This window comes from Pyrus communis, chromosome 4, assembly GCF_041283825.1.
Source record: "Pyrus communis isolate YQ-2024b chromosome 4, ASM4128382v1, whole genome shotgun sequence".
NCBI classification, from domain to species: Eukaryota; Viridiplantae; Streptophyta; class Magnoliopsida; order Rosales; family Rosaceae; genus Pyrus; species Pyrus communis.
Window position 1 is genome coordinate 23434435 of NC_142568.1, and position 9743 is coordinate 23444177.

At 34.9% G+C, this 9743-nt stretch overlaps 1 long non-coding RNA gene across 1 annotated transcript; it reads right to left on the reverse strand.

Moving 5' to 3' along the window:
* Positions 1-6716: 6716 nt before the first annotated feature.
* LOC137722264 (uncharacterized) lies at positions 6717-7901 on the reverse strand. Its single transcript, XR_011066749.2, has 3 exons — positions 7528-7901; positions 7165-7225; positions 6717-7063 (listed from the first exon to the last, which is right to left on the reverse strand). It is a non-coding gene; the product is annotated as an uncharacterized LOC137722264 (long non-coding RNA).
* Positions 7902-9743: the final 1842 nt, after the last annotated feature.

The window sequence follows — 9743 nt, forward strand, 5'->3', positions numbered from 1 at the left end:
AACGTTCATCGATCTGAAAATCTCTAATCCGTCTATACATCCGATGACTTACCGATGCGCGTATAAACGTTCATCGATCTGGAAAAAGTAGCCTTGCCAAAACTGAAAGAATTTCAAAGCAGTTCTTTCTACCTGAAAGAATTTCAAACGCCCAAGATCAGATTTTACATTTCACAATAAAATAAGAACCCAAAAATTATCAAATTATAGAAAACCAAACCGAATTTAAAGAAAATGCGCGGGAGAGATTTTACAATAAAATAAAAACCCAAAAATTATCAAATTATAGAAAACCAAACCGAATTTAAAGAAAATGCGCGGGAGAGAGACTTACCGATTTGTGTACATTCTTAGCATGCAAATGGGTGAGAACTGAAACCTGTAGAGAAATAGTAGTGAAAGAAGGAAAGAATATGGAGTGGTAGGCTGCAGTTAGAAAACAGAATGAATAGAGTTGTACGTGGAATTGTGTGAGGAAGAAGTTTGATCAGAAAATGGGGGAATAGAAGATAGACGTGTGAGTTTGAAAATTGTATGGAAACTGCTATGCAGTTTGAAAATTAAACGTGCTAATCCTGAGGAATTTTATCCCCACGTTGGTTGTTCTCTCTCCTAAAATGGAGGAGTTATCTGTTTCTTTTTTTTTTTTTTCTGTTAATAAAACAAATTTTATATTTTTGTATTCTGACAAAAATGTCCATGAGTTTTTTAATGTATTATATTGTGTCGGTTTTTGTTTTTTTTTGTTTGAGGGTTATTTTAGTCTAGAAATTTTTGGTGAAGCCTTGAGACATCAAAGTTGATTGCTGGCTTTCTAATATTAAAGATTAAAGATTCAGAGTTGGTACACAGTATGTATACTATATATAGGGTTCGAAAAAACATGTACTGAACCAATTGCACAAATTAACCTTTCTTCTACAAACAATACGATTGCCATGCAGGCCACCTGCTTTGCTTGAAATACTCCACTCCAGGAAAGGAAAAAAATATTATTTAGTAGCAACTGATTTAAATAGAATTGAATTGAAATGAGTTTGAAGGATGGTATATAGATGCATGTATATTCAGTTGGAAGATGTTAATTATTTATAATATTCGATTAGCCTATAACCAAAATTCCATATAATATCTTCACCATCACAAATTAATCCTAAAACAAAAATAAAAAGCCATACAAGGATCTGACCTCACGCAGTAGTTGAAATTTTGGGTTTGGTTGTGGATTTGTTTTTGGTTTAAGAATTGGATTTTGCTTTCAATTTTTCCATGGCGTCGTGAGACAGAAGAGAGAGATTGCAGAAGTAGGGTTTTTAGCATTATGAAGTAGAGAGATTGCAGAATTAGGGTTTTAGCGTTAGGATGGTGTGAGAGTAAATTGTAGAATTAAGGTTTTCGCTTGAGAGAAAATTGTGAAAACCATCCACATTTTCAAAATAACCCTAAAATTGCGACAAAACAAAAAAAAGGAAGGTTTCGAATGTATTGACTTCTTTTAGCTGTAAAATCAGTTTTCTTTACAAATAAAAAAAGAAAACAAAAAGGCAATTTATTTACTTTCCTATTAAATTGAAGTCGGCCCTCTCCCTTTTTATACATCACCATTGACAATAACGCTAAAACCCTAATTTGTGAAAATCTCTCGTTTTCTGTCCCCTCTCCTAACTCTCTGATCTGCAATCTTTTCTCTGCGGAAAGCCATGGCCAAAAACGAAGCAAAACTAGAACCAAACCGAAATCCAGTCTCACCTCCACAACGCTAAGGGCACGCTTAGTAATCCGTAATCAAATTGAGAGGAATTGGATTGAGGAGGAATTGAATTGAGGTGAAATCAGAATTAGATTCATGTTGAAGTTGTTTACTAAAACTGTCTGAAATCGGAGTATGAATGATGTTGAGTCCATATAAGTTGTTTACTAATTCACTTCAATCGGAATTAAAACTAGGTTGATTACTAAATTTCCCTTACATAAATAAATTATTTTCATACTAATTAATTAAATTAAATTTCTTAGTTAAATTTATATAATAAAATTATTCTATATAAAAATATATAAATAGGTCCAGCTGCACATTTCCCACGTCTCCATCTTTCCCACGCCTTCATCTTGAAGGTCAAGCTGCAATGCGCACAACCCACCCCTGTCTTTCCTTGCCCTGTCTCCATCTTCCACCCCTTTACGCCTCCATAGCCACCGCCCCACCCCAACTATCTTCAGCTTCCCCCTCTTATTTTTCCATCTACTTATCATCTCCCTCCATCTCTCTCCAACCACACAATCATTGGAATATACCCCCCAACCACCATAGCAATGGATCCACGACCACTGCAGCTTCAATTCCAGGTGTTAGTCGTTCAATTGGTAGATGCGGCATCGAAGGAGTTTCAAATCCGTTCTTCGCCAACGACAACTCATTCCACCAACTCAGTCTTCAAAGCCCATCCTGGCACAAAATCATCCAAAACCGTGATTGAGCTGGTGAACATGCAAGGGAGTCGGCATACTGGGCAATGAAAGTCATAGATACGAAGGGGTAGGTAAAAGATACGGGGGTAGTTTGGGTATAAAAGTTGGATTCCTGGAAGAGCCTTCCTCCCGGAATCCAATTACCACCTCCATCTAGGGGATCCAATTCCGGGAGATTTAGGGATCCAATTCCTGATTTTTAAGTGTACCTAATCTAGAACCGTGATTGAGTTGGTGAACATGCAAGGGGGTCGGCAGACTGGGCAAACAGAGTCACAGATATGAAGGGGGAAGTAGAAGATACAGTTTGGGTATAAAAGTTGGATTCTTGGAAGAGCATTCTCCATGGAATCCAAATACCACCTCCATATAGGGGATCTAATTTCAGGAGATTTAGGGATCCAATTCCTGATTTTAAGTGGACCCCATCTTGTTTTGATTCCGAAAATGTTAGTAAACGACTTGAATGTCTGGGAAAGAATGCAATTCCATTAGCCCTATTCATGCAATCTCTCTTTCTCTCTTCTAATGACGCAAAGGCAAAAGTCAAAGCCAAATCCAAGTACAAATCCGGAACCAAACCCAAATCCAAGTATAGTGTGAGATCCGGATCCGTGGATAATGAAATTAGGGTTCCACCATAAAACCAATTGGTCATATGGAAAGTAGCCCAAGACCATATAAGCCCATAGCAAGACATGTCCCTCACCGATGTAGGACAAACTTTTCCTCACATCATCAAATCTCAACAGTGGAGAAACCCCGACAGGGAGTCCTCCATATCTAGAGACATAATGGTATGGCTTTTGATTTTTGTTTTAGGGTTTGTGTTGGGAAGATTACCTTGAATCCTTTTTATTTGATTAATTGAGTAATATAAATAATTATCAATATCTCCCGAATGAACATATATGCATGCATCTACTCTCCTTAGGTCACAATTCATTTCAATTCAATTGCTAATTAATAATTGTGTAATTGGCTCAATACATGTTGTTTGTAACTCTACAGTATACGTGTTGTGTTGCAAGAAAAATTAGGTTATGGTTTTTACTCTATACGTGTGATTTGGAAGTTTTCTTCTTCTTCTTCTTCGTGTATTTAACAATGGCAGTACTAACAAATAGAAAACCAAAAATGTTTACTAAAGGACGCTGGAGACTCAAAGGCTCAACTCCAACTCGAGGAAAAAACAGAACAAGAAAAGCATAATTTCCGGCACTGTAGAGTTTGCCGTAAGGAATATGAGCACTTTAGTTCCGCCTGCCCATACTCGAATAGTGTCCCACCGGGCACGATTGTTGGCGATGGTTATGGTGTAGTTTGTGGTCTTTTTGATCGTCGACTCTACAAAAACCCCAACCGTTGTGCCCATCCTGGTGGTTCCTCCAAAGGACGTCTTATTGTGGCATATTGTAACTATTGTAGGGATAAAGGTCTCCACTGGTTGGAAAAGTGCCCGGAACGTCCCAAGGACAAACCATATAAACCTCTATTCATCTCATCCTCTAAGCCGAAGCTGCTGAAGAAAATATATTGAACGATTAAGATGAAGTGTGTCAAGACCTGTCTTTTAGTAATGGGGTTTAATAATAAATGAAACACAATACACAAATGCATTTGCAGGTTTTCATTACCTTTTTAAATTGTTTGAGTTTTCCTCCCTGCGACTCATAACGTTCAATCGCTAGGTGTATTTTTTTCTTTTCAGAATTCTTAAGCTCATTACTCTGGAAAGATAAAATAAGAGTTTCCAAAACATTAAGGTGTATTTAATCGGGAATTTGAAAAACTTTAACGGAATTATAAATTCATGGATTTTTATAGAGTTTAATTGATTTATAAAGATTCCATATAAATTTTTTATTCAATTTCCTCGAAATCTCATGGGGAGAGCTGAGATTTGTGGATACTTAAAATACATTAAGAAATCTCTTCAATTCCCTCTAATTCCTCAATTTTTTCAAATTCTTTAAAATCAATTTCTAATTCAATAAACTTCTTTAAAATCATAATTGAATACCCGGATTTATAAGAATTTTAATAAGGGAGCTTTAATAAAAAGGGTTGGATTAAGTTTACTTTAACCAAAAATCACCATATACTATTATTTAACCAAAAGAGCTTTATATTTCATGATAAGGACAAAACTATTATATATCAGGCCCTATAAACCTTGAATACACATGGGCTGAATTAAAAGTTCAAAACGAAATATTTTTTTTTCCAGCTCTCACCCATAACTGTTTTTCCAGCTCTCACCCCTAACGGAACCCCACTCCGTCAGCCGCTCCCGTTAGAAATAGACTTTCCTTTTTTTACAAGTATGCTACTTCCTCATTAAAAAAAAATTTGAAAAAAAAAAAACCCCAATAATTTATACGATCACAAATCCCATCTTGAATTTTGTTCGTTCTTGCTTCGTTAATTTTAAATCGGAGGGGAAAATGTTAGGACCTGTTTGGTTGCTCAGAAAATATCACTGAGATTCTGTTTTCTATTTAGAGTTTGAAACTTGCATAGCTAATTTCAATGGAGGAAGCTCGGAATTTGAGGAGCACTCATTTTTTGCGTTTTATTATGATGAGTTGAGCTCCGAAAGACTGAAAATCCCATAAAGATTCATGAGAAATATGGAAGGTAGAATAACTGGGTTAGTTTTGTTGTTCGACCCTAGCGGCAGTGCGTGGAGTATTGAATTGATTCAACAGAATGGTGGTTTGTTTTTGCATCATGGGTGGCCGACATTTGTGATAGACCATTACGTAGAATGCTGGGACTTCTTGATTTTAGATACGACGGTGATTTGCGTTTCATCGTGCTAATCTCTTATAAAAGTTTGCGTGAGAAAGAAGCTGCATTTCGTTTTGGATATAGCCAAGCCTCTAGCAACTTTGAAAAGTATGTGTATATGAAACGAAAAAGGGGAAGGGAGGAGGCCCCATCATCTGGCAATAAGCTGGTTGATGGTGCGACGAAGAAGATGAGAAATGGCTTGTCTCAATTCCAGTCAGAATGCATCGATGAGGGTTGAGAAGAAGCAACTTGTTCCAAGGAAGAAAATCCACATGAAAACCCTGGGTTGGATGTTGTACTATGAAAAGCCTGGTTTGGATGTTTTTCTATATATATAAAGCAAAGTTTCAAAGAAACGAGACCATAATAAAAGATCTCGTTGAGCAGCACCCACCATTAACATTCCTTCCTGCGCCACAATGCTGGCAAACACTAGTAGTACTAGTGCATTGTTATAGTACTTGTGAGCCATTTATCCAAGTTTCCTTGAACGTGCTTGTTAGTTGTTACTTGTTCGATGCTATATATATATATATATATATATATAGCATCAGCATAGCACACATGACTAAGATGACTTGTCGTGAGGGTGGTGGGTTAGGATTAGCTAATTTGGTAATCCAACTTCTGGTTGCCTAATTGACTAATAGTCTAATAATTAAAGTCATTGTTGTAAGTGCGTTCATTGTTACTTATTAGGATGAGTTATTTTGGTTCTGTTAAAAAATAGTCAGTCAATTTAATAAATGGTGTAGTACCTGTGTCAGTTTAATAAATAGTGTAGTACATGTATCAGTTTCATAAATAGTCAATTAGTTTAATAAATAGTGTAGTACCCATATCAATCTCATAGATAATCAGTAAGTTTAATAAAAATAGTGAGTGCCCGTATCAGTTTCTTAAATAGTGTAGTACATGTGTCAGTTGATAAATAATCAGTCAGTTTAAGAAATAGTGTATTATCCGTATCAATTTCATAAATAGTCAGTCAATTTAATAAAAATAGTGAGTGCCCGTGTCAGTTTCATAATGTAGTACATATGTCAGTTTCATAAATAGTTAGTCAATTTAAGAAATAGTGTAGTACATGTATCAGTTTCATAAATAATTAGTCAATTTAATAAATAGTGTAGTACCCGTATCAATTTCATAAATAATCAATCAATTTAATAAATAGTGTAGTACCCGTGTCAGTTTCATAAATAGTGAGCTTAATAAATAATGTAGTACATGTGACAGTTTCATAAATAGTCAATCAGTTTAAGAAATAGTGTAGTACATATATCAGTTTCATAAATAGTTAGTCAGTTTAACAAATAGTGTAGTACCCGTATCAATTTCATAAATAGTCAGTCAATTTAATAAATAGTGTAGTACCCGTGTCAGTTTCATAAATAGTGAGCTTAATAAATAGTGTATTAGATGTGTCAGTTTCATAAATAGTCAGTCAGTTTAATAAATAGTGTAGTACCTATGAAAATTTCATAAATAGTCAATCAATTTAATATCACTATTTTTTAAACTAGACATTGACAATTTCTGAAAATTAAAAACCTTGATCATACAATATTCACTCCTGCATATACAAATTCAAGATCAAATGTGTATGAACCTTGAGTATTGATTTCTTTCGCATAAGGACAACAAAATCAATATCCCTTAGGGAAAAGTGCAAAGAAAATGCCTGCCCTTTACACTAGCGCAGAGTTCCATTGCCTCTAGCTTGGCAGCAATTCGTGCCACGCAACCATCCACAACAAATATGGTTGAGATATACCAACGGGGTATTTTCAATCAGCTGCAGGAATCAAGAGGACAATGAGAGTGCATCATAGGCCAAATCAAAATATAAAACAAAATAAAAATTGAATGCTTAAGTTTGATGAAGAAAAATGGTACTTCGGTGACATCGTTCTTGATTGCAAATTTGACTTGCATATTTATCTTCTCTTGCAGCAAGCTGTGAAAACAGATTCAAATGTTCAATTCTACTGCAGACCAACCAATCTTTACATTTAAAAAATAATTCATTTATTAATTTAAACAATAAAAGTTCTACAAATCAAAAGCAACCAGAAAACTCCAAACACTTAATCATTTCATCTTCTAAAAAAATCACTTGAAAAGGATATGAGTAAAATATTGCAAAAGCCCAGAAATACTCAACATAATCACACCTAGAAGACCCCAAATATGCAGAAAATAAATAGAGAGAAACAAATCCACACTTTTTCACAAATTCGAAACAAAATTTACAGTTACCTCTTGGAGTCCATCTTTAAGCTATCTCTGATGATCGTCAGAACTCGCTCGAACTTCTAGTTATCAGTGGAAGACTGGTCGGGAGCGTTCCGAACTTCTCGAACTCTTCCTGGCCTTGACTTCCTCATGGATCACAAGGGTGGGGTCATCTTTATCGTAGACAATCAGATCGAAATTATAAATTGAGAAAATAGCAGAGAGAAAATGCCATGAGATCTGTAGAAACTTGTAGAAACCGTACAAAAGTTTTTTTTATTTCATCTGAAGTGAAGCGGATGAAATAAACGGGAGAATGTGTTGCCATTAGGGTAAAATCGGAAACTCATTGTTTGGGCCAATTTTGATTGGGTTGATTTAATGTTTGGTTTATCCTAACCATTAAATAAAGTTAGTATGTGATTTTTTGTTAAGATTCAAAGTTATGAAGCCCTTTTCATTAGTTTTCATTTTTAATAAACTATCTTAAACTCCTGATGGAATACATTTTGAATCTCGAAGAATCACTGAAAAACCTGATTGAAAATACCTAAATTTATTAAAAGAATTAAAATCTTTCAAAATCCCGATTGAATACATCATTTAAGTTAGATGGGTAAATGGAATCCACATGTGATGAGATAAGCGTGAAGGTAGGAAAAATAAAAAGGCAAATTATTATGATAAAGAGAATCAACAATTCAAAGTATAACATTTGTACACAACTAAATACCAAAAAAATGTGCAAATGATATTTTACCACAGTGATAGAAAGGAGTTAAGTCCTTGCATGACAACGTGAGTTTAAACCTCGTCGGTGACTAATCTAAAATCTAATCTAATAAAATCTATTGTTTCACCCAAAAAAAAAAAAAAAAAAAAAAAAAAAAAACCAAAAAATGTACTACAGAAAATAAAGTGCGAAAAACACTTCCCGAAAATAAGAAGAAATTCAATCAATTATCTTTTCAACCAATTAACATGACGAAAACTGTGGTTTGACCCACTGATCATATTTGGACCGTTAGCAGCAGCAATAAGGTAGGCCAAAGCTTCCACTTACAGCTAGATCAAATCGAAAGAAACAACCCCAGAAAAATACCCCCCCATCCCACCTCAGCATTCAGGAAGTAGTTAGAATCCAGTGGAGTTCTTGATGTCCTCACCAAAGGTTTGTTGAAGTTTGAGACTTTTCCTGGTTTATTTTGTGGGTTGTGTTCTTTTTATTGACTAATTTGATGCACATTTTATTTTTCTGTTTTATTTTTCATATATTTTTGTGATTTTTTTATATGGGGAAGTCCCGGATGCATTGTGTGAGCAGAACGAGAACCCTTCATCTGCACTTGAGTGAGTTCATTTGTTTGAATAATTGCTCAAGAATTCAGATGTTATTATTACTTACATATTCTTCCACATCAAAAGTTAGATGTTAGCTTTTTCGGGTTTGCATTTTCGTTTTAAATCTCATTGTCATTGCACACATTTTTGCTCGTATTGTCAACCCTTACGATATTGTTTCTGACCAGTTTATAATACACCTAGAGTAAGTGTGAACCGTGTTAGGAATTTTGAGAGCTTTGAACATATGATCGTTGGTATGCAACTAAGCGGTCATTGTTCGCGGGGTTTAGTCGAAATACTACTTCATTTGTGTATCAATTCTTTTGGAAATGGTACTTTAAATTGTCAATATGCTCTTTGCTCAATTTACACGGGTTACTAAGGTATAAATCCGTTATTAACAAGTTCATAACGGGTGACCCGATTAGTATTGATCCAAAATCTGTTATTTTTGTGTTGTATTAACGGATCGTGTAAGAAATTATGAAATTATCAGATCTAGCGCCACATCACAGGTTAATGATTGTTTAAAGAGAAAGCTTAACAAATGTATGAAAGTGTCCCATAATTATCACTTTAGGTATCAAATTGGAACGAAAAAACTTGATGTATAAAATTTTGAAAACCAAAAAAACTTCACGGTAGTAAACTGAGAATTACAATACGCAACACAGCTTGGCATGATATATTTGCGTGATTTGTATGGACTTGGGTCCAATAAACTATTATTTTATTTCGTACTTTATGCATGGATTTAAGTTTGACTTGTGACTCTTCTTCAACGATTTGACTTTGAGAAGTGATTGGGCTTGTAATTGAAATTCGCCCAGGCTAAACCCTATTTTTAACAACCGCCGGTTTTAGGGATCAGCGAATCGAGATCGAGAGAGGCGAAA